Source organism: Eubalaena glacialis, chromosome 14, assembly GCF_028564815.1.
Source record: "Eubalaena glacialis isolate mEubGla1 chromosome 14, mEubGla1.1.hap2.+ XY, whole genome shotgun sequence".
Classification (NCBI taxonomy): domain Eukaryota; kingdom Metazoa; phylum Chordata; class Mammalia; order Artiodactyla; family Balaenidae; genus Eubalaena; species Eubalaena glacialis.
Window position 1 is genome coordinate 25,561,938 of NC_083729.1, and position 7,435 is coordinate 25,569,372.

Here is a 7,435-nt window from a genome sequence, read left to right on the forward strand (position 1 = left end):
AACATGGTATATCTCTCCATCTGTTTGTTTCATCTTTAATTTCTTTCATCATTGTCTTATAGTTTTCTGCATACAGGTCTTTTGTCTCCCTAGTTAGGTTTATTCCTAGGTATTTTATTCTTTTTGTTGCAGCGGTAAATGGGAGTGGTTCCTTAATTTCTCTTTCAGATTTTTCATCATTAGTGTATAGGAATGCAAGAGATTTCGGTGCATTAATTTTGTATCCTGCTACTTTACCAAATGCATTGATTAGCTCCAGTATTTTTCTGGTAGCATCTTTAGGATTCTCTATGTATAGTATCATGTCATCTGCAAACAGTGGCAACTTTACTTCTTTTTTTCCAATTTGGATTCCTTTTATTTCTTTTTCTTCTCTGATTGCTGTGGCTAAAACTTCCAAAACTATGTTGAATAATAGTGGTGAGAGTGGGCATCCTTGTCTTGTTCTTGATCTTAGAGGAAATGTTTTCAGTTTCTCACCTTTGAGAACGATGTTGGCTGTGGGTTTATCATATACGGCCTTTATTATGTTGAGGTAAGTTCCCTCTATGCCTACTTTCTGGAGAGTTTTTATCATAAATGGGTGTTGAATTTTGTCAAAAGATTTCCTGCATCTATTATAATATGGTTTTTGCCCTTCAGTTTGTTAATATGGTGTATCACATTGATTGATTTGCATATATCGAAGGATCCTTGCATTCCTGGGATAAACCCCACTTGATCATGGTGTAAGATCCTTTTAAGGTGCTGTTGGATTCTGTTTGCTAGTATTCTGTTGAGGATTTTTGCATCTATGTTCATCAGTGATATTGGCTTGTAGTTTTCTTTTTTTGTGACATCTTTGTCTGGTTTTGGTATCAGGATGATGGTGGCCTTGTAGAATGAGTTTGGGAGTTTTCCTCCCTCTACTATATTTTGGAAGAGTTTGAGAAGGATAGGTGTTAGCTCTTCTCTAAATGTTTGATAGAATTCACCTGTGAAGCCATCTGGTCCTGGGCTTCTGTTTGTTGGAAGATTTTTAATCACAGTTTCAATTTCAGTGCTTGTGATTTGTCTGTTTATATTTTCTATTTCTTCCTGGTTCAGTCTTGGAAGGTTGTACTTTTCTAAGAATTTGTCCATTTCTTCCAGGTTGTCCATTTTATTGGCATATAGTTGCTTGTAATAATCCCTCATGATTCTTTGTATTTCTGCAGTGTCAGTTGTTACTTCTCCTTTTTCATTTCTAATTCTGTTGATTTGAGTCTTCTCCCTTTTTTTCTTGATGAATCTGGCTAGTGTTTTATCAATTTTGTTTATCTTCTCAAAGAACCAGCTTTTAGTTTTATTGATCTTTGCTATTGTTTCCTTCATTTCTTTTTCATTTATTTCTGATCTGATCTTTATGATTTCTTTCCTTCTTCTAACTTTGGGGGTTTTTTCGTTGTTGTTCTTCTTTCTCTAATTGCTTTAAGTGTAAGGTTGGGTTGTTTATTTGAAATTTTTCTTGTTTCTTGAGGTAAGATTGTATTGCTATAAACTTCCCTCTTAGAACTGCTTTTGCTGCATCCCATAGGTTTTGGGTCATTTTTTTTTAATTGTCATTTGTTTCTAGGTATTTTTTGATTTCCTCTTTGATTTCTTCAGTGATGTCTTGGTTATTTAGTGGCATACTGTTTAGCCTCCTTGTGTTTGTATTTCTTACAGTTTTTTTTTCCTGTAATTGATACCTAGTCTCATAGCATTGTGGTCGGAAAAGATACTTGATATGATTTCAATTTTCTTAAATTTACCAAGGCTTGATTTGTGACCCAAGAGATGATCTATCCTGCAGAATGTTCCTTGAGCACTTGAGAAGAAAGCGTATTCTGTTGTTTTTGGATGGATTGTCCTACAAATATCAATTAAGTTCAAATTGTTTAATGTGTCATTTAAAGCTTGTGTTTCCTCACCATATGACCCAGCAATCCCACTACTGAGCATATACCCTGAGAAAACCATAATTCAAAAACAGTCATGTACCACAATGTTCATTGCAGCACTATTTACAATAGCCAGGACATGGAAGCAACCTAGGTGCCCATCCACAGATGAATAGATAAAGAAGATGTGACACATATATACAATGGAATATTACTCAGCCAGAAAAACAAACGAAATTGAGTTATTTGTAGTGAGGTGGATGTACATAGAGTCTGTCATACAGGGTGAAGTAAGTCAGAAAGAGAAAAACAAATACTATATGGTAACACATATATATGGACTCTAAAAAAAAAAAATTGGTTCTGATGAACCTAGGGGCAGGACAGGAATAAAGACACAGATGTAGAGAATGGACTTGAGGACATGAGTATGGGGACAGGTAAGCTGGGACAAAGTGATAGAGTAGCATTGACATATATATAATACCAAATGTGAAATAAATAGCTAGTGGGAAGCAGCTGCATAGCACCGGGAGGTCAGCTCAGTGCTTTGTGACCACCTAGAGGGGTGGGATAGGGAGGGTGGGAGGGAGAGCAAGGGGGAGGGGATATGGGAATATATGTATACATATAGCTGATTCACTTTGTTATACAGCAGAAACTAACACAGCATTGTAAAGCAATTATACTCCAATAAAGATGTTTTTAAAAAAAAAAGAATGCTATGACAGTACATCAGGTCATACTGACTGCTACCTTTCCTTGTAATATTCATCTGCCATACCCTGGTCATTGTTCCTTGAATGTCTTAGCAACTAGATTATTGTCACTTTTTCCAATGCTATCCCAGTTGTAATTCTTGGTGATTTTTATAACTCATTTAGAAGATTTCTCCAACATATTGGCATCTAAATTTCTAGACTTTGTGTACTCCAATGGTCTCAATTTCCCCCCTTTTCAGTAACTCACAATTATGGCTTTATGATAGACTCTACTGTTATCAATAAATGTGACTAATTTCAGTTTTTTATTATACAACTCACAAGAAAGAAAGAAAGAAAGAAAGAAAGAAAGAAAGAAAGAAAGAAAGAAAGAAAGAAAGAAAGAAAGAAAGAAGGAAAGAAAGAAAGAAAGAAAGAAAGAAAGATAGATAGAAAGGAAGAAAGAAAGAAAGAAAGAAAGAAAGAAAGAAAGAAAAAGAAAAAAAGAGAAAGAAAGGATTAACTGGATGGAAATTTGAAATATTAGAAAATATGTCATGAAAAAATACACAATACAAGCAATAATTAATTTTATTTAACAATAATAACAAAAACACCAACACCAATATCTAATTGTGGGTTTAAGCAAAACAACATAAATAATAAATTAGTAATGCAAATTTTTTAAAGTGATTGCAACTACAAAGCTCTAAATCTTTGTATTATTAGGGGTGTTGATAAACTTTATATTTCAAGTTAGAATGCTTGTTAAAATATTAAAACTGCCTAAGAAAAGAAAAAGAATAATATGTATAATTTGCAAAATAAAATCTAAAAAATATTCAAGTAAAAAATGCAGAGGAAGGCAAGGAAGAATAAAAGTTTTTTATAAATCAGAATGAAACAGCAGAAATGAATAAAAAGAAGAAAATATGACTCTAGAGAGAAAAGATAAATGAAAGTCTAAAGTGAATATGTTAGTTGTCAAAACAAAATGATTTGCATGACAGAATAAAATTTGTTAAAGGCTTTATTCAGCTGGTGAGCATCGAGGCTACTGGAAGACCAGATGATTCTGGCATTTAAGTAGGATCAGGCTTTTTATAGGACAAGGGAAAGTAGAGTAAGGGAGGTTTTGGCTTGGCAGAAATTTTTAACTTTAACTGAAACTTAAAAAAAAAAAAAGAAGTGTGCTACTTGTGAGCTTAGCTCATCAAGGTGTTGCCCTCAAGTCAGTTCAGCTCTTTTGTGTCTCGGTTTCTCCAACCAGCTGTCTAAAACCACTGTGCGGGCTCAGAGAACTGAATGACAAATTCTTATGTGCATCCCCAGGACAGCTATAAACTACATAAAGTGTCATGATGGGGTTCCCTATGGGACCACTACTCGTTATGACGATCATTTCTCAGACAGTTCCTCTAGGTTGTCAGTTGCCTGAGAATGCCTCTGGTCTGGAAGGAACTAGTGTCCCTTCTTTTGAGAGCTGAATGGACTCAGTCTCTCATTTTGCTCTCAAAGAGCTTCTTCATAATATATACATACAAATCTTTCCAATTTAATCCAAATTTGAAAAAGAGGTCAGCCAACACATTTAACTCTAAATTTCCTTCTAGGTTTTTCCTGCTTAGGAATTCCCTCTAGGTTCCTGGGTAAGAAATCACCTCTAGGTCCCTGCCTAGGAAAGCACTCCAAAGTTTCTTCTAGGCTTTTCTTGCTTAGAAATTCTCCCTAGGTCCTTCTCACCTAGGAAATATAACAAAAATTTCTTCTAGGATTTTCCTGCCTAGGGATTCCTCCTAGATCCTTTCTACCTAGGAATTGTACCGGTTCCGCAATAAAACTTCAAGGCTTAAGATGACAACTTGAACAAAAGTCACAGGAACGTCAAACTTAAGATAAGGAGGTCCATATATCAGGAAGAACTCACCAAAGCACAGGAAGAATTCTGTGAAGCCAGGGCGGTGGGGACTCAAGGGGTCTGTGCTAGGTACTGAGTCCAAAGTAGACTCCAGGCGACCTCAGGTGGGTTTTTCTGATAACTTGCTGACTACACAAAGTAACGTCAAAGGAAATCATCAATAATCAATCTACCATACAAATAGAAGAGAGCTTTATTCGAGCTAAACTGAGGACTATAGCCTCAGACTCTCAGATTGCTTTGAGGAACTGATCCTGAGAAGCATGGTTTTCAGCACAGTTTTATATCCTGTCAGAACAAAGAACATCAAACATGACAAGCGTACGTTATTTCAAGATTTCAAAGATGACAGATCAGCATGTACACCAAAAGTCAGTACAGCCTTGGCGCCTGGGAAAGGATCCTTGTCATTGAAGTGTACTAGCACTGGTGTCTCAGGAATGGAGGCATTTAATCTTTATCTTTAAAACAGACATTTTTACTTCTGGTCAATGCACTCTTTTCTTTAATGGTTAAAGCATATGTATAATGTAGTTTAATAGGTCACAAAACAGGCTGTTCTAGTTAGCATAAAGTTTAAGTTAAATCATATATAAGCCAGAATTACTTCCCCATACCTCAATATGTGAACATTTCTTCCATCAGTTTTATTGACATGACTGGGGAAAGTTCCTACTGGTATCTAATTGATAGAGGCCAAGGATGCTACTAAACACCTTACAATGCATAGGACAGCCTCCTATAAGCAATAATTATCTGGTCTAAAATGTCAATGGAGAAATCCTGCCTTAAAAGGAATAAGAGGGAAGGAGTTTGGGAGAGGTAGAGGAGTTAAGCTTGGGTAGGTGTTTTGTAATGGGTCAATTCTCCCAACAGTGCCCACACCTCTGTGATGGAGAGGCTTTTCCCCTATTCACTGATCTACCCAGCTTTACAAGACCTCCACTTCCTCCTAGCCAGTCTCTAGCCAAAGCACCAGGACACTGTCAAGGTAAAGGGGGAAGGCTGAGTAAAGAGCTCAGGTTTGGGGTTAGGTAGACAACTTGAATATTAGCTCCACCAGTTCTGTGAGACCTTTGGCAAAAATCACTCTCTTGGCTTCAATATCCTTATCTATGAAATGGGGCTAACTATACCAGCTGTGTAGGAATCCACACTGGTGAGAATTAAATGAGGCAGAGGTTAGATGTTTTACCCATAGTAAATACTCAACATATACTTTTGTCCCAAAGTATCTGTGGTGGATTGGTTCCAGATAACAAAATCCACACTGGTGAGAATTAAATGAGGCAGAGGTTAGATGTTTTACCCATAGTAAATACTCAACATATACTTTTGTCCCAAAGTATCTGTGGTGGATTGGTTCCAGATACCAAAATCCACAGATGCTCAAGCCCCTTATGTAAAATGGCTAGAGTACAATGAATACAGTCAGCTCTTCATATCCCTAATCACAGTTTAGCATGTGCAGATTCAACCAATCTTGGATCGAATGTCCTGCCCTTGGTTGGTTGAATCTGTGGATTTGAAACCGGTGGATACAGAGAACTGATTGTAAGGATTGATTTACTTCCCATTCAGCCAATCATTAGCCTCTTTCTCTTATCTGGAGAAGAAATTCCACTGTTATTATGGAACAATTCAATAAGGGCTTATGTTGTCATTCAGATTTTATTTCTGTAATAACTAGTTTCTATAAAACTGAGATGTAACAAAACTTTGACATATTGATACTTTGACTTAATATGATTACTTCTAATTCAGAAGAATATTTGTGACCATGTCTTTCTCTGAAATTTTTCAAGATGCTGTAAATTAGGTCTTCCCCAAGCTGAAGACCTTCTGTATATGCTTTCAACGTTGGGATGCATTCTCAAATTTGGGCTGAATAACGGGATTTCATGGTCTTGAAATAGGCCAACTATAACTTACATGACATTAATTTCTTTCATTTTCCTAAGGACAGCTTGGTTTATAATACGCACTGCATTGGCATGTGAGGTCCCAAAGTCCACAGAAAAGTCAGATAAACCCTGAGGCCTCCTGGACACAGACCTCTTCCTCTTGGAACAACACTGTTAGGAAATCATAAAAGATAAGAAGAGAGAAAATGCTGCCAAGAACCAAGTCATTATTTCTGGAAGAGTGAGCCCCCTTGGGGCCAAGTACTCCCTGCAAAAGAGGAAGAGCGATTCAGAAAAGCTTTGGCGTGTTCTCTGAAGGCTTAGGCTGGGTTGGGTCGACAGCTGTAGAGCCTTTGCTGCTTCTGAGTTGATTCTCTGGTAGCTTGTGCCCTGGCAGATCCCCAGCTCCCTTCAGAAGTCTCACTGCCAGCCCTTAACCTGCCTGGGCAGCAGTGCCTCTGGTCTGCTCACTCCCTCTCTTTGAATCCAGATGTGCATCTTTTCTGTGTCTGACAGGCATCCCCTGTTCACTTCCTTCACTTACAACAAACTTTACTTGAAAAAAATCACCTTTCTTTCAAAATATTCCATCGTTTAGATTATTTTTTACTAAGTTGTTGGGTTTTTTGTTTTTTTTTAGCTAAGACTGGTTTCCCTCTTACATACGCCCATTCTAGATGAAAGATTTTGCTATATTCTCAGAGCATCACTGCCCAGCACCTAAGTCCTCCCTTGTTCTCCCAGATGTCTAGATTATTAACCAGTCCTAATAATAGTTCCTAACAACTGAATAGCATTTCTTTCACACAATGTGATTTGTTTTCATCCTTATAAAAGCCCTGCAAGATGAGCAGGGAAGTTATTATTATCTTCCCTTTCCAGACAAAGAAAATGGTGGTCCAATAAGTTGAGTTGCCAACTGTCTCACAGTAAGCAAGTACCGGTTTCTACACCTGTCACCCACTACCCAGCAGAGAAAGCATCTCTCTGATACTTCTTCACTAACTAGGA